The sequence below is a fragment of the Dermacentor andersoni genome, chromosome 9, assembly GCF_023375885.2.
Source record: "Dermacentor andersoni chromosome 9, qqDerAnde1_hic_scaffold, whole genome shotgun sequence".
NCBI classification, from domain to species: Eukaryota; Metazoa; Arthropoda; class Arachnida; order Ixodida; family Ixodidae; genus Dermacentor; species Dermacentor andersoni.
Genome location: NC_092822.1, coordinates 101,233,865 through 101,252,285, shown reverse-complemented (window position 1 = coordinate 101,252,285; position 18,421 = coordinate 101,233,865). Strand labels below are relative to the sequence as shown.

Sequence of the window (18,421 nt, the reverse complement as noted above, 5' to 3'; positions counted from 1 at the left end):
CGACGCAAGCAGCAGGCGTTCACCTGCAGGGCTGTCTGAAGAGACCAATCAAATGCTCTCCTCGTTCATAGGAGGTCACTTTTGTTTGCTTGAAAAGTGAATAACATTGCCCACACTGAGCGGCTTGTCTTATCTAATTGGCTGACAAGAGGCGAGAAGCACGCTCAAGTGGAGAGGGATTCGATAGGGCCGAGCTACTGCACTGAAAGTCGGTAATCGGATGAGGAAAGTGGTGCCGGCGTCTGTGATTGGTTCGCTTTCCCTTACTTAGCTTGCGATGGCTGGTCGAAAATCACGGCGGTATGCAACGGAAGCCTAAGAATGACGCTAAAACCGATCCTCAGCAAAGAAAAGTTGGCAGAATGAGGTCGTAAACGTGCCGAAAGTGCTCGGAAACGTTACACGGTCACGCAAGTAGTTTTATTATGCGCAAATAAACCCATGCTCTCCGGCAGGTGCGAGTGGCCAGTGCCTGAGCGATCGGCGGCAGCCACCTTTTATTCCTTTGGGAACGGGGCAGCCTGCGGCTATTCAGAAGAAAATTCAGTTTTGTTCGGCATATTAATGCATCTTTATCGCGTACACGTCACTTTGACGCATGAGTTTTTGCGGTTTTGTTACGTTGCGTGACAGGCAGGGGAAGTAGTTGCAGCCCGAAAACTTTTGACCAATAGCCGGTGGCTAATGGCGAAAAGGCGTCGAATCAGAAATAAGTATTTTTTCTTTTTTCGGTAAAATTCTGCATATCAGATGGGGAGCTATCGCGGTTTTCGTGCCGTCGCGTGATAAACAGGTGAAGTGGGGGCGGTACAAAAAAGGTTTTGGCCAATCGCGGAGGGCTGATTACAAAATTGGAATAGAAAAGTTTGGAATAGTTTTACGTTATAGCGCCCATGTTTCACTGTCTATATTCGTAGCGCAAGCGAAAACTGGTGGTAGTTTACTAGACGCTTGGTTCTAACCCTAGAGCTCCTCTAATGCGTAGGGTGCGACCACCTCGCATGAACATGCTGCTCGCAGTCTGCAAGAGCGAACGTTGAAACGCTAAGGAGAAAAACAATTTCAGCTGTTTGGAAATCACCCTTCCATAATATCAAGAAAGCAACTCTTGCAGCGAGAAGGAGCCCGTTAAGCGGGCTCCTTCTCGCTTAACGTCTACTACACCTTATTCTAAAAGCGCGAAGGATTGAACCTAGGGAGTTTTAGGAGCTGTTACTGAACCTTAACGACCAAAATGCGGAAGAGTGCTTCGCAGTCCATGACGTCACAATGACGTAACACCGGCCTAGGGTATCCGTGGGAAATTCAAAAATGGAACTTTTGCCGCCATTTTCTGTTCTGATAATTAACCAATTACCACGAAATCAACGAAATTGTAGTTCTTAAAGAAACTTTAACAATCCAGAATGATCCAGCATTTTGGAGTCCATTTAACACCTACAGCTTGCGGCTTCAAGGCCTTCCGTTGCCGAGTCAGACGATGAGAGGAGTTAGTCCCATAGAATCACTTCCGGTACGGCTCTTGTTGTTGCGCGTGTAATTACGCGGCTCTATTCGAAACTGTGTGCTACGAGTAAAGCGCGGAAAGGTATAATTACGCAGGACATAGCACGCACAGAACGACTCTATGGCTTGTTTTAGGGCTTAGAAGCTTGAAGCCATGCCGTTAATTCAAAAATAGTAGTTTAAATAGCCTTCTATAATTATCAAGCTAATTATGCACAAAAAATGCACCAGATGCAAAGAGTTGTAATCTACATGTAGCGAAGCTTTGTGTGAGTGCATAAAGACTGTAAACACGAGTTTGTGTTTATTGAATGAATGTCCGCTCAAGGTGACACGGAAGGATTTATTCAGGCATCTGTAAAGATGCTAATGCAATTATCACGTGATTGATTGACGTGTAGACGTCAAGGAACGACGAGGAATGTTCAACGCGAGTGTCAAGAAACGGCGGGCGTCAAGCGACCAAAAATCCAGGCAAGCGCAAGCTAGGGTGGCGTCGATATACCACCAACACCGTGTCTTGCTTCGCTGCTTCGTCGTCTTCTTGTCTTCTGCATTACGTTGGCCTCCGGGGAATGACGCCCATCCTGGCGACTTCAAATGGACGATTTCTCGACCACGGCGACGTAAGTCTTGGGACGGCGTTAAAGGATGAACATGATATTTGACTGGAGATGTCCGAGCGAGGATGCGGTATGGCCCATGATATCCGGCAAGTAATTTAGACGAAAGGCAGGACCACTCGGAGGAATCCAAAGTCAAACGAAGGCACCGGTCGCGAAAGTAGGGAGAGGTCGGTCGGTGTCGTGCTTTAGCTGTTGGTGATCTTGGCCCTCGGTTGATAATGAACGGGCCAATGGCCTACAATGTTCGGCGTACATGGCAACAACAGAAATGGGAGTGTATTCAGATGAGCCAGGCATGTAGGGAAGCATAGTGTCCAGCGTGCATGATGGCTCGCGTCCGTGCAAGAGATAGAACGGCGAGAATCCTGTGGTCGCGGGCGTAGCAGTATTGTACGCATATGTGACGAACTGGAGGGCGGTGTCCCAATTGGTTTGGTCCAATGCAGTGTACATTGTCAGCATATTACCGAGAGTGCGATTAAATCGTTTAGTTAGCCCATTCGATTGCGGATCATATGCAGATGTCATGCGATGAACGATGTTGCACTGAACCAGCAAGGCTTGAATAGCATCAGACGAGAAAACACGTCCCCTGCCACTCAAAAGTTCACGGGGAGCATCTTGGCGCAGGACGAAGTTGAGTAAAATGAAAAACGCAAGGTGTCTCACTGTGGCTGTGGGCAAAGCTGCAGCCTCTGCGTCAAGCGTCCACGCCGACGATTATCCACCTGTTCCCAGAGGTGCAAGGACGGAGGTAGCGCGCCGTATAAGTCGATACCGACGCGGCCAAATGGACGGGCCGGGCTAGGGAGAGGCTTTAGTGCACGGGCCGGTCGTTGACGTGGAATCTTGCGCCGCTGAGAGGCAGTGCAAGCACGTATGTCATCATCATCATCATCATCATCAACGACAACATCATCATCCTGGCTACATCCACTGCAGGGCAAAGGCCTCTCCCATACTTCAACTACCCCGGTCATGTTCTAATTGTGGCAATGTTGTCGCTGCAAACTTCTTAATCTTATCCGCTCACTTAATTTTCTGTCACCCCCTGCTACGCTTCTCTTCTCTTGCAATTCAGTCCGTGACCTTTAATGACCATCGCTTATCTTCCCTCCTCATTACATGCCCTGCCCATGCCCATTTATTTTTCTTCATTTCAACTAAGATGTCATTCACTCGAGTTTATTCCCTCACCCAGAACGTTACACCCTTCATTCTTCTTTGCACATCTCGTTGCGTCGTCCTCAATTTAAGTAGAACCCTTTTCGTAAGCCTCCAGGTTTCTGCCCCGTAGGTGAGTACTGGTAAGACGCAGCTGTTATACACTTTCCTCTTGAGGGACAATGGCACCCTGCTGTTCATGATCTGAGAATGCCTGCCAAACGCACCCCAGCCCATTCTTATTCTTCTGATTATTTCAGTCTCATGATCCGGATCCGCGGTCACTACCTGCCCTAAATAGATGTATTCTCTTACCACTTCCAGTGCCTCGCTACCTATCGTAAACTGCTGTTCTCTTCCTGAAACTGTGACACATTAGTTTTCTGAAGACTTCTACTTTGCCGGTCCAGGTCAGTGAGCATGCATTGCAATTGGTCCCCTGCGTTACTAAGCAAGGTAATACCATCAGCGAATCGCAAGTTACTAAGGGTATCCTCCATTAACTCTTATCCCCAATTCTTTCCAATGCAGGTCTCTGAATACCTCCTGTAAACACACTGTGAATAGCGTTGGAGAGATCGTATCTCCCTGCCTGACGCCCTTATTTATTGGGATTTCGTTGCTTTCTTTATGGAGGACTACGGTAGCTGTGGAGCCGCTATAGATATTTTTCAGTATTTTTACATACGACTCGCCTATACCCTGATTCCGTAATGCCTGCATCACTGCTGAGGTTTCGACTGAATCAAACGCTTTCTCGTAATCAATGAATGCTATATATAAGGGTTGGTCATATTCCGCACATTTCTCTATCACCTGATTGATATAGTGTGAACATGGTCTATTGTTGAGATAGCCTTTACGAAATCCTGCCTGGTCCTTTAATTGACAGAAGTTTAAGGTGTTCATGATCCTATTTGCGATTACCTTAGTAAATAGTTTGTAGGCAACGGACAGTAAGCTAATCGGTCTATAATTTGTCAAGTCCTTGACGTCCCTTTTCTTATGGATTAAGATTATGTTGTCATTTTTCCAAGATTCCGGTACGCTCGACGTCATGAGGCATTGCGTATACAGGGTGGCCAGTTTTTCTAGAACAAGCGCGTATGTACTTGCACACAGATGTATACAATCTGCGCTAGTATCGCTGACGAAGGCGGCTGAAGGTCTTGAAAACGCCGGCGTAAGCGCTTTGCGGGTTGGTGTGGAAAGCAGCGCAACTTTCCGTACCCATGTGACATGGAAATGAGCGGCTTGGTGACGGAAAGATTTTGAAGCCCCGTAAGTTGATAGATCAGTTAGAAAGTTAAGGAGTTGCCAAATCCACGCATCCTTGCGTTGTTCCGACGACATGTCTGCGAAATTAGTAGGTGACAAGGGAGCCTATCGAAAGGGCGGCCATATAAAGGCAGAGACCAAACTGAGCCAATGCCCAAATGATGGCGAGTCACTCTTTCTCAGTGACGGAATAATTACACGCGGCTTTATTGACGGTTCGACTGGAGTAAGCAACGGCGTGTTCTTGGTATCCTGGTTTTCAATGAGCCAATACTGCACCAAGGCCGACACCGCTGGCGTCAGTATGGACCTCGGTAGGCGTAATAGGGTCAAAGTCACGAAGGATTGGCGGCGACGTTAGTAAGCGCCGTAGCGTCAGAAAAGATTCGTCGCATGCCGGTGACCAAGCAGACAAACCGCTAGAAACTGTCAGAAGGTTGGTAAGAGGCGCGATGATAAAATAAACTCGCGAACTAATCGACGAAAATACGAGCCCAGCCCAATGAAACTTCGAAGCGTTGTCATGAAACTAGGCTTGGGATAGTCGGCTACGGCACGGAGCTTCGCGGGGTGCAGAAGGACTCCCTCCTTGCAGACGACGTGACCGAGTGTCGTGAGCTAGCGCGCAGCAAAATGGCACTTTTTTGTGTTAAGTTGAAGGCCAGCAGAGGTGAAGCACTTGAGAGTCGCACGAAGACGAACAAGGTGAGTTGGAAAGTCTCGAGAAAAAAACGACGATGTTGTCAAGGTAGCAGAGACAGGTATTTCATTTGTAGCCACGAAGAATGTTATGCCTCATCCGTTCGAAAGTAGCCAGGGCGTTGCACAATTCGAACGGCATGATGATGAACTCATACAGTCTGTCAGGAACAACAAAAGCCGTCTTTGATCAATCAGGGTCGCCCATTAGAACTTCGCAATATATCATCATCATCATCATCATCATCATCATCGTCATCAGCCTGTTTTATATCCACTGCAGGAGGAAGGCCTCTCCCTGCGACCTCCAATTACCCCTGTCCTGCGCCAACCGATTCCAACTAGCGCCCGCGAATGTCCTAATATCATCGCTCCACCTATTCTTCTGTCGTCGTCGATTGCGTTTCCCTTCTTTTGGTACCCATTGTGTAAGCCTAATGGTCCAACTGTTATCTAGCCAGTGCATTACATGACCTGGCCAGCTCCAATTTTTTCTCTTTATGTCAATTAGAATATCGTCTATACACGTTTGCTCCCAGATCCAAGCCACTCTCTTTCTGTCTCTTAACGTTATCCCTTGCAATCTTCGTTCCATCACTCTTTGCGCAGTCCTTAACTTGTTGTCAAGCTTCTTTGTCATTCTCCAAGTCTCAGCCCCATATGTCAGCACTGGTAAAATGCACTGATTGTACACCTTCCTTTTTAATGATAATGGTAAGCTTCCAGTCAGTAGCTGGCAATGTCTTCCGTGTGCGATTCAACCCATTCTTATTCTTCTCTGAACTTATAACCCTAGCGTAAATCCAGAGACAAATATTCTGCCCCTAGCAAACAATCGATCGATGCGCGCAATGAAAGAATATTTGATTTTTAATGGCACAAGGGCAAATATGGCCAAAGAGCGCCATGTCCGTGGTAATGAGTTCGCAGTGTAATTATGAGTGCTATGAGGTGTGTGTGTCGTGGCTGTAAAAGGGCCTAAAGATAGTCACTTTAAAGTGCGTGAAATCTGTATAATAATATTATGGCGATGACGTATGATGTGTACTATGAACATTGAGATGCATTTCAACAGAATGACAGGATGTGTAAAATATATCAGGTTATAAAATATGCTAGAGCACTACTGCCTCCTTAGAGCCCTTAAATCACAAGGGCCTGGAGGCATGTGCTATCCAAAACAATTATCGCAGCGGCATCCTCTGGAGCGAGGATGCTCTACAAATATAATGGGCTTATAACATGCAGAACGACATCATTTAAGAAGTTGAGGACTGCCTTGGTGTTAAAAAGCGGTTCCTTACCAAGAAACATAGCCAGGTGTAGAGGGATGTTATAACGGAATGCAAGCGGAAAATGTTTCTTTCTCTCCGTTTCGGCTTTCCGACACTCCAGGAGCACATGGAGGACGGTCAGCCTCTCGCCGCATGTACCACAGGTTAGAGGTTCACTTCCAGTGAGTAGAAAATGATGGGTGCCAAATGTGTGTCCTATTCTGAGACGACAGAATAGGACATCTGTTCGCCGTGATTTTGTTGCGGAGTGCCAAGAACCTAACTGTGCCTTTATATCACGCAGTTTGTTATTTATTTCTCCGTCCCACATGTGTTGCCAGTGGTTTCGCAGTTTCTTTCGCATGTAAGGTTTCAGATTGGTGAGAGGCACCGAAGCGGTAGTATTGACAGCAGGGGATGCTATTGGCGTGGCCATCTGGTCAGCCAGAACATTACCTTTGATTCCCTTATGACCAGGCACCCAGCACATAATGATATGCTGGTTAGATATGTACGCTTTACACAAGACAGAAGAGTTCATTAAATATAGGATTTTTGTGTGTGTAGAATGACATCAAGGCCTTCACAACGCTTAGCGAGTCTGTATAGATCGCTGCTTTTGGAAGTTTTGATTTTCTTATATGCTTCACAGCAGAGAGTAATGCCTAGGCTTCGGCCGTAAAGATACTTGTTTCCGGATGCAGTACATCGGATTCCGAGAAGGATGGGCCGACGGCTGCATAGGACACCCCGGCATTTGACTTTGAAGCGTCTGTGTAGAACTCTGCGCAGGAGTGCTTGTACTGAAGTTCGAGGAAATGCATTCGGATTTCGGCCTCTGGAGCATGCTTTGTAACTTTTATAAAGGATACGCCACATTCTATCACCTGCCACTCCCAAGGAGGTAAGAGCTTGGTTAGGTGCATTAAGCGATGCTTGGGAAGTGGGACATGCATTTCATCGCTAAGCTCCTTCAGATGCAGCGAGAAAGGCTGTCTTATAGAGGGACGATTACGGAAAAGTGTAGCACACGTCATATCGGTAACGGTATTAAAACATGGATGTTCAAGATTAGAGCGCACTTTAAGGAAATATGTAAAGCTGATGTATGATCTCTGCAGGTGGTGTGACCACTCATTCGATTCGGCCTGTAAGCTTTCAATCGGGCTTGTTCTGAAAGCGCCCGTGGCTAAGCGGATACCTAGGTGGTGAACAGGATATATAGCATCTTTAGCGCGCTCGGGGGGGGGGGGGGGGGGGGTTATATACTACAGCACCATAATCCAATCGAGACCGAATTAGGCTCTTGTATATATTCATTAAACATTTCCTGTCGCTATTCCATGTAGTCTGGGATAGATGTTTCATTAAGTTAATTGTTTTTAGACATTTTCTTTCAGATATTTAATGTGCGGAATGAAAGTGAGTCTATAGTGAAGTATAATACCTAGGAATTTGTGCCCTTTGTTGATAGGTATTTGTCGTCCACACAGTTCTAAGCAAGGATCCGGGACCAGGCCTCACTTCCTTGTGAAAAGAACACAAGAACTTTTGTTAGTATTGATTTTAAATCCATTTTTCTCTGCCCATTTTGATACTTTGTTCAAGCCATGCTGTACCTGTCTCTCGCACACTGCGAGGTTACGGGATTTAAAAGCTATTTGAATGTCGTCCGCATAGACAGAATAAAAAATGGCCGGTGGTAATGAAGCACGAAGCGTGTTCATCTTCACGAGAAAGAGCGTGCAGGTCAGCACGCCTCCTTGCGGTACACCAGTTTCTTGTGTAAAAGGACGTGACAGTATATTGCCGATTTTTACCCGGAAGGTACCATTGGACAAATAGTTTTCAATTAGGTTTAGCATATTACCATGCGTGCCCATTTCTGACAACTCTCTCAAGATTCAGTAGCGCCACGTTGTGTCGTACGCCTTCTACATATCTAGGAATATGGATAGGAAAAACTGTTTTTGTACAAATGCGTCACGGATGTTTGCTTCAATACGTACAAGGTGATCTGTTGTGGAGCGCCCTTCCCTGAAGCCACACTGATAGGGATCAAGCAATTTTCTCAGTTGAAGGAAATGAATGAGTCGCCGATTAATCATTTTTTCAAATACCTTACAAAGGCAACTTGTGAGGGCTATCGGGCGGTAACTTGCCACTCAGGAAGGGTCTTTGCCTTGTTTCAGAACAGGGACGAAAATGGCTTCTTTCCATGCGGTTAGAAGGTATCCTACAGGCCAAATGGTGTTGAAAAGTGCGAGTAGTGTAACGTGGGTGTCAGTGTGCAAGTTTTTGATCATTTCATACATGATTCGGTCAGATCCCGGTGCAGAGCTCTTGAATGCACTCAAGGCAGCTCTCAACTCGGCAATGCTAAAAGGATGGTTGTATGGTTCATTATGTCGATATTTTCTTATGAGTGGCTTACATTCTTCTATTTGTTTGTATTGGGGAAAGAATTGTGAATAATTTGTTGAACTTGACACGCTCTCAAAAAGCTCCCCTAGTGAGTCTGCCTGGTCTTGCAGGGTATCGCCTTGTGTGTTTACCAAAGGGAGTGAATGTGTTTGTCGCCCTCTTATCCTATTAACCCTGTTCCAGACTTTGGCCTCATCTGTAAACGAGTTAATACTCGATAGAAACTTCTGCCAACTTTCTCTTCTGGCCTGTCGGCGGGTTCGCCTGCCTTGGGACTTTACTTTTTTAAAGTTGATAAGATTCTCTGCAGTGGGAGAAGCGCGTAGCAACTCCCACGCTTTGTTCTGTTTCTTACGGGCGATCCTACATTCGTCGTTCCACCACGGGACACGCCATCTGCATGTCAAGCCACTTACTTCAGACATGCATTTAGATGCAGCATCTATAATGAAGGCTGTAAAATACTGCACTTCAATATTAATTCCTAAAGAAGACATGTCATCCCGTGAGATACTAGTCAGAGTTCGGAATTTCTCCCAGTCAGCTGTATCAACCTTCCACCTAGGAGCCTGTGGTGGGTATTCGTTTTCTTTAGATGTTCTTAACAGTATGGGGAAGTGGTCGCTCCCGTAAGGATTGTTGGTAGCTTCCCATTCAAATTCAGCCAGTATAGACGCGGAGACTATGCTGAGATCAATTGAAGAAAAGGTTCTGTTTGCAAGACAGTAATATATGAGTTCCTTCTTATTCAGAAGACAAGCACCAGAAGAGAAAAGGAACTGTTCAACAAGACGACCTCGCACATCTATACGAGAGTCGCCCCACAGGCAGCTGTGCGCATTGAAATCCCCAAGGACAAAAAAAAAAGGTTCTGGCAATTCTTCTATGTAGGACTGAAATTCATGTTTAGTTAATTTGTAATGTGGGGGTATGTAGAGCGAGCAAACAGTGATAAGTTTGTTTAGGAGAACAACTCGAACCGCCACTGCTTCAAGGGTCGTTCGTAGCTGTAAACGTTGACACGCTGTGCATTTTTGAATTGCAATGGCAACACCGCCCGATGATGCTATCGCATCATCGCGATCTTTGCGAAAACTAACATACTGTCGACGAAAGTTTGTGTGTTTTGATTTTAAGTGTGTTTCCTGTAAACACAGCAATTTTGGATTGTGTTTGTGGATAAGTTCTTGCACATCATCAAGGTTTCTAAGAAGACCTCTGACGTTCCATTGAATAATTTGTGTATCCATATTGGAAGGAAGTTAGTGCTGTGTGTGCAGAAACAGAAGTAGTGTTACAGAGATTAGGTTACAGAGCTCTTTCCAGGCCCTGTGACGGGGGTTTTGCCCTTTTTGGAGCGTTCGAGGGAGCCCCGCCGCCCCTTAGGCGCTTGGTCCGCCATGAGGATAGGTGTAGTGTCCATTGCCTCTTGTGAGGCGCTGGACACGTGCTCTTGCGAGCGAGAAGTTTTCCGAGAGAGTCCTGCCTCGGAAGGCAAGACACCTGCGCCCACCAGCCCGGAGGTCGATGGGGTTCCCTGAGGGATTTGGCTGCGCCGGCTGTGGCCAGCGCTGGAAGAGGCCGGGGAGGTTGGGGCAGCCTAGGCTGCGCCCACCTTGGGGGTCGATGGTCCCTTCTGCTGGGTTGGCAGAGCAGCGTTAGCTGCAACCGTCGCGGGGGCAGTTAGGGGGCAGTTAGGGCTTAACGGGGGCAGTTAGGGCTTAGCTGCTGACTCACTGCTTGTGGGTCGGATAGCAGCCGGAAGCCTTTGTCCCGCTGCCCCCTGGCGAGTCACATTGGCAAAAGAGTTCTTGGGCATCTAGTATACCCGCCTGCGTGCCTCTTTGAAACATATTTTCCTTTACGTTGATCGTTACAATTTCTTTTTCTTTTTCCCAGGATGGGCACGACCGCGAGTACGCGGCGTGCTCCCAATCACAGTTCACACAGTGGAGAGTGTTTTCACACGATTCAGCGGAGTGCTCATGAGCACTGCATTTTACGCAAGTTTGGCGGGCGCGGCAGTTCGATGAGCTGTGGCCAAAACGCCGGCATTTAAAACATCTCAGAGGGTTTGGGACATATGGTCTGACCCGGAGCTTCACATATCCTGTCTCAATACTCTCAGGGAGCACACTTGAGCCAAATGTAAGAATTAGATGTTTTGCTTTAATCTCTTTTCTATCGTGCCTTAGCAGAATTCTCTTAACATTGATTACGTTTTGATCACTCCAGCTCCATCAGACCATCATCTGAAACTGCACCACGGGTGGTGTTCATCGTGCGGTGCGGGGTCACCGTTACTGGGATATCTCCAAATGATACAAGGTTAGGCAGTTTCTCGTGTTGCTTTTTGTCGCCGAGTTCCAAAAGGAGATCACCGGTAGCCATCTTTGATGCTTTATAACCTGGTCCAAGTGCCTGAGTTAGGGTTTTCGAAACAATAAAAGGTGAGACTGTTCTTGCTTGTTTTTCTTGTTTTTCAGAATTAATTACATGAAATCGCGGGAAAGTTTCTTTTTCGCGTCCAAAGAATTCAGAGATTTCTTCGGTGCGCCCTCTTTTCAGGGAGCGATCAGATAGTGGAGGGAAAGAACTAGCCATAAGTGAGAGTCTATTTTCGGCGGTAGCACCAGCCACCCACCATGGAGGCCAACAGGGGGACGCGGCAGGGCCTGTAAATACAGGGCCTACAAACGCCAGCTGTACGCTACCACTATAACCAAATATGACGTAACCCAGGTTGGCTACTCACACAAGGTTAACCCTTGCTGCCAGCAAAATAGGAAGTAATAAAGAAATGAGAAGGAGACAGGAAAGATGGAAAGTGAGAGAAAGACGAAGGTTGGAGGGAGAAAGAGACAGGAAAAGGCAAGTACCGATTTCCCCCGGGTGGGTCAGTGCGGGGGTGTCGTCTACGTGAAGCAGAGGCCAAAGAGGTGTGTTGCGTCCGTCGAGGGGCCTTAACGGTCCGAAAACCCGGCATCGGCTCAACGCCCAGGATCCCCTTTTCCCCGGACACGGCTAAGCCGTGCACGGTTACACGCGGGAGGGTACAACCCTCGTCTGCTCGGGTACGTGGTGTCGCAACACACCAAACGCCTGCTGACGCAGACGCCCCTGCGGGGTCGATGCGCGGAAACTGGTATTTATCCTTCCTAGTTATCTTATTTAGGCGGCGATTGTCTACACGGAATATGATAGATCCATCCTTGTTGGGCCCAAGTACAGCAGGAGAATACCAGGGACTCTGGGAAGGCTGAATGACATCATGCATGCTTAAGCACATCATCGACTTGTTAGTTAATAATACGCCGTTCTGCTGCTGAAACTCGATATGGTCGTTTGAGTAATGGCGCAAGACTAGCGGTGTCAATGTGGTGCGGGACGCTCGTTGTACAACCCAAAGATGGTTGAGCGCAATCGAAGGGGGAGCGGAAGGATTGAAGAAGGGACAGGAATTCGCTGTGATATGTTGACGATAGATCGGCGGCAATAGAAGGGTGGAAGCTGTCTGGAGCTGAAGGTTTGGGAACAGGTGAGGTCATGGGCATGCAGTTGAAGATTGGGTTGGTCCTCACCAAACTCCAGGGAGTGCAGGAGGTCAACATCTTGTATGTGGCCTAAAGATTCCCCACGAATAAAAGTAACGGAAGATGTGAGCCAGTTCAAAATGGACATGGTTGTAGCACCCGATTCTACGATAAGCACAGGAAACGCAAAATTCACCTTGAATAACGATACACGCGGTGCACAAAGCTGAAGGCGCAACGTACTGTGAGCTATAGCAGTGCGGAGCATTAGTCCAGAGAGCGACATGGGCACTTTATCTTGCGGCATAGAGGCATAGGCTCTCGCAGATTACGGAAACAACGGCGACTGTGTCAATAAGCGCTAGTGCTGCGGTTCCTTGCGGTTCCTTCAACAGCGACGTCAATAACGTTTTGCAGTGAAACAGATGGGGGCCTAGCGCAGTTCGACTCGCATGCAGGTCTTCTGTTTCGCTCTTCTGTAGTAGGTCGGCGACGCATGGGTGACAGTGGGCGTCGTCGCGGAGGTGGTGACTGGCGGTTGGCATAGGGCGACTTATCGTAAGGAGCGTTCACGGATGCCACCGAGGTGGCATCGGTGAAGACGAAGGAACATGCCTGCTCACGACGTCAAAGGGAGAAGGTGGTCATCGGCGACACAAGCGGGCGACGTGTCCAGCGACAGCACGGGCGAAGCACATGGGCCTATTCTCCGGCGTTCGCCACGCGTCTGCGCGGCGGAACAACGGAGCCGGAGATCTCGCGATAGGGAGCGACACAGGATGCGCAGTCCTCGGTTAGGCATGGGGCGGCATCGCAGGTCGAGCATACGGCGCAGGCTGCTGAGGGGGCCGAGCCGCGACGGAAGCGTAGGTAAGCAGCACAGTGACGGGTGGCTGTGGCGGCATAGGCGGGAGGGCCTCAGCAACCTGGGTCCGAATGACGCGTTGAAGGTCCGAAACCAAAGACTGCTCAGGCTCGTGCGTGAAAGGCAGTTATGAAAGCTGACGCGCTATCTCTTCACGGATAAAGTACTTGATTGTGGAGAGCAGCGGCTGTTGATCGGCATGGCGGGCAGCTCCCTATTAGCTGGGTACTGTGTCGGGCGTCATGAGGTCGTAGCGGGCGATCGTGCGCTGTCTACGCAACTCGTCAAAGCTCTGACACACTGAGACGAGTGCTGCGACCATAATGGTATATCTGGCAAGCAGCAGCTGAAAATCGTCGTCCTCGATGCCCTTCAGCATGCGCCATGATTTTCTCCTCCTCAGTCATGGTGGAATTGAAGCGGTTTCAGAGATTGAGCACATCCTCATGTAGCCCGTGCAATTCTCGCTGGGATGCTGCGCACGTTGACGTAGGCGCTGCTCAGCCTGAAACTGGTGGGCCGTAGGCCAACCAAGGACGTCCGTAGTGGATGTCTTACAAACGGACCAAGTGGGAATGTTCATCTCGTGGTTGTGATACCAGAGCTGCGCGATGTCCGCGAGATAAAACATGACGTGAGTCAACTATGTTGGAGCGTCCCATTTGCTATTGGCGCTGACGCGTTCGTACGTCGACAACCAATCTTCAACATCTGAGTCACCTGAGCCATTGAAGATGGGTGGATCCCGCTGACGGTACACGGCACCACAAGTGGCATAGGTGGCCGAAGGCTCAGTCCAAGTCGAGATCTCGTTGGCCATAATGTGAGCAGGAAGAGAAGGGAGCGTTCCAGGGTGGTGCAGGGGACCCACGCAACCTCCACCAAATTTTACTTGATTTGTTGACTTGTAGACCTCAAGGAACGACGAGGAACGTTAAAGGTGAGCGTCAAGCGGCCAAAAATCCGGGCAAGCGCAAGTTCGGGTCGCCTGGCTACCACGAACACTCTGGCTTGCTTGCTTGGCTGCTTCGTCGTCGTCTTGTCTTCTTCATTATACAATGTAATGTCAAAGAAACACACACGCGCAAGAGGTCTCGGGGTGTCATGGCATATTTCTAGGATCTTTCTTCCCGCACGGCCACCGCCGCCGCTGCTGCGAATGGGTATAGTGTTCCTGTATACGTTCCCGCAGGGAGCAGAGTTGCGCATAACTTTTCCGGCGCCGCTCGCACCGCTATTCGCTCAGCACTATCACGTGGTGCAAAATGACTTGAAATGTTCAACTGCACCGCTGCGAAGCCAACTTTACGGGCACGGCGCTGACTTGTTTCCGTCAGTGCCATCGAAATTGCAATCAGCAGACCTTCAAGCGTGCGTTGCACGGATCGGCTCCGGGTTGCATGTACGGTATTCGACCATATTCAGTTAATGACATTGGTGAAGTGGTACGAAAGACATCATTTTGACACTTGTATTCCAGTATCACGGGGTGAAGCGCACGGAACTGCACAAACCGCACGGTAGGAGGCAAAGCTTTTTACGCGACGCCGTGCGGACGCACGAGACTGGCCGGCTCCTAAAGGGACAAGGATATGCGAGGTGCATTCGCCTTGTTTACAGAGGTGGGTTCGGCTTGTTTACGCTAAAGCACCCTTTATCTCGAGTAACACACGCTGACATCCATACGCCTGGCATCAGAGGTTATTCACTTGTGCAATTTTTTGGTGTATACGTGCAGCACGACACAGACGCGGGTCAAAAATGGACGACACGTCTGTGTCACGCTGCACATATACGCCAAGAATGTCAACTTACCAACTCGCCCAATTCGCTGTGTAGCTTGTACGATTGTTCTGACTATGCGACCCTAGAACAGTGTGTTCAAAACAGAGTAAATACTAGAAGATACAATTTGCCTGCTGCACCCTGGCTTTTCTCTACTGTATTTTTTCTGCATTTTGTGGCGGTGTTATGATTTTTCATTTAATGCCGATTGATGTGCTGGCGTTCATTGTTTTGTAGTAAGCGAAAACATCGTGCGCTCCCGCTGTTGAGACAGCTGTGATAGCTTCAGCATTTACCACCCGCAATATGTTACTTGTTCGATCAGCCTTAGTCGACGTGAGGATTGTGAAATTATTTTGTACGTTTAATAAGCGCTGCGTTGTAGTAAATTAACCTGAGGAGTATGAAGAGATAAGCAAACATGTGTTGTCATATTACAGTGTGCAATGAGTGAATAATTACTTTGCAAGTTTGCCATCTTATATGATTATTGCAACAAAAATAACCTGTTCTTACTCTTATAGCTTGTTGCATTTTCAGTGGCTTTGAATTCCACCCCCAAGGCTCCAAGAACCAGCCCTCATCCCCTGCTGCCATCATCCATTGCTCATCCATTCCTTTGTAGGAAATAAATTTGATCTTGAAGCTCGCGCATCTTGAATCGTTTTCCACTTGCAGATTTGCTGCTACGAAGCAGCAGTTTGCGGTATGAATCGCAAAAATAGGCTTTGCATGAAATGTGCACATGTGAACATTTCAAATGCGCTTAAATCTACGTGTCTGTACCACATATACCAAAAACGTGTAGCTGCTGTTGACGACAGTTAGTGATGAATGACGGTCACGATTAACGGTCACTGACATAAGTGCAGGTAGGACAGTTCTCTTGGCGACGATCACTATTCGTCGGGTTTCGGCAGACAAAATGTCCTCACAAAATTGTCCACCACACTCGTGTGAAGTTTTCTTTAAACACGCTTTGAGATATTTCTTGCCTTCCGGCCTCCGCTAGAAAACTGCATGCTGAACATATGCATGCTAAAAAACATTGCTCCGCTTTGTGTTGCAAGGTAATGCGCGTTTGCACGCGAACTTTTGAGCTGGTCGAGCCACGGCGTAGTCAGGATTTTATTTTGAGGGATCGAGGGAGCTCCTACTCCTATATGTACGTTTGTGCGTGTGTTTGTATATGTGCGTATATTTATGTACAAACTAAGAATTTTGGGGGGTTGGCACGCCTCCGGCTACGCCAATCGTTCGAGCGAAGCCTGCATTAAATGTGTCATCTTGCTCAGCGCTTGCGAACAATTGCCGCATGTAGCTCACGACCAGCAGACAAAAAAACAAATGGAACACCGCGCGGCATTTGCCTCCTGCGCGCGATAGGAGTGGCTTCGTTGCAGAGCTGGAACACAACGGCGGACTTATGCACAACTCCGCCCTCTGCGGGAGCATATACAGGGACACTACGATGGATGGATGGATATTATGAGTGTCCTATTTGGAACGGGGCGGTGGGTTGCGCCACCACGCTCTTGCTAATATAGTGCCTAATGTTCTACCTAGGTTAAACGATAAAAAAAGAAGAAAAAACACTATGAACTACCACGCCCAAATTTTCTGATCCCCTATTGCGAACTGTGCTTTTGTACATCTCCGTTTTTTGTCGTTTCCCTGCTTTTCTTCCACCAATCCTCCAATCGCCTCTTCCTACTACTATGCATGGATAGATGGATGTTATGAGCGCCCCCTTTGGAACGGGGTGGTGGGTTGCACCACCAAGCTCTTGCTATTATACTGCCTAATGTCCTACCTAGGTTAAACAATAAAAAAAAGAAGAAATAAAACGCTATGAACTACCACACCCAAATTTTCGGATCCCCTATTGCGAACTGTGCTTTTGTACGTCTCCGTTTTTTGTCGTTTCCCTACTTTTCTTCCACCAATCCTCCAATCAACTCTTACTAATGCCTATTGTGGACATGTTTACTTTTCCACTGCTCTCGCTAAACCCAAGGGCTTCAAGGAGGCCAGTGGTGCCTAAATCGACCGCTAGGTAGACGTCTTCAGATTCTAATAAAACATGCTCCATAGTCTCCCTAGCTTTACCGCAGCAAGCGCATGCTTCTTCTTACGCGTCTTATGTCCCGCTTTATAGGTGCGTGTTCTAAGGCATCCCGATCTCATTTCGAAATGTAATGCGATTCCCTTTTAGTTATCATAAATTGTTTCTTTCCTTATTTCGTTTCTTCCTCTTAAGTAGATACTCATGGCAGGTTTCTTTTTTATTGCCGCCACCCATGAGATTATTTCAGCCTCTCTGACTTTCCGCTTGACCTTCTTTGTTGCTGTGTTGCCCACCCTACGGGCCGCATACTTGCTGGCAAGCTTCCTAGTTCTTTTCCTCCTCTGTGAATCAGTGTTTTTCCTGCACAAATACCTGAACTCTCTCCCAGCCCATTAACTTTCTTCCATATTCCTCATACTCAATTTTACTGCGAGCTTCCGTCACTTCAAACCTAGTCCAGCCCATATCACCATGCACAGCTTCATTTGTACGAATGGGTGTAGACAAGCGTCACCTGGTGGTGGTGCAACGAACTCAGCGGTGGAGATCTCACGCGCGTCCTCCGCTGTGACTGGTTATACGGCAAGAAAACAGCCACGCAGCACCCAAGGTCACGAAAATGCGGAGAGGTTAACAGAGGAAAGTTTCGCATTTAAAACTGTCGTGGTGGCGGATGAGTACTGATGACCCGACTCCGTACACTCCATGCAAGACCTTTTTTTAACAGCTTGGTTCTGGTTAAGTTCATTTAAGCATGAAACTGCGACTTTCATCGCCCCTTTTGTACTAATGTTTAAACATAACAAGAAATCCTTTATTTCATTTATTTTATTTGATGCGTACTGCTGACTGAAGGCCCAAGCAGGGTAGGCATTATTATCGAACAGATAATATAAGCAAATAAATAATGTACAGTAGAAAGGATTCCAGACAAGTATTGCACGCAGAAAAAAAATTGTGCCTGCTCGCGCAAGATAATGCGTTCGTGCATTATCACGGCGGTGTCGGGTATCTGTGGATGTTAAGGGTGAGGGAAATGGGGAAGGTTCAATTGCTAGTTGATTATTAAAAAACAAACGGAGGAACCGTAACCTGATTCCTTTCCTTCGTGTTTCGAGTGGGTGTATTTTGATGGCACTGCATTATTTCACTGGGAGAGTCGGATTCAGAAAATTTGCTGAATATAAAGCTTATAGCAT

The 18,421-nt window shown here is 47.7% G+C and overlaps 1 protein-coding gene across 2 annotated transcripts in view; it reads right to left on the bottom strand.

The window, feature by feature from the left end:
- LOC129384154 (uncharacterized) overlaps nucleotides 1–18,421 on the bottom strand; it is an 80,093-nt gene that overhangs the window by 38,461 nt on the left and 23,211 nt on the right. The gene's annotated exons all lie outside the window — the stretch shown is intronic.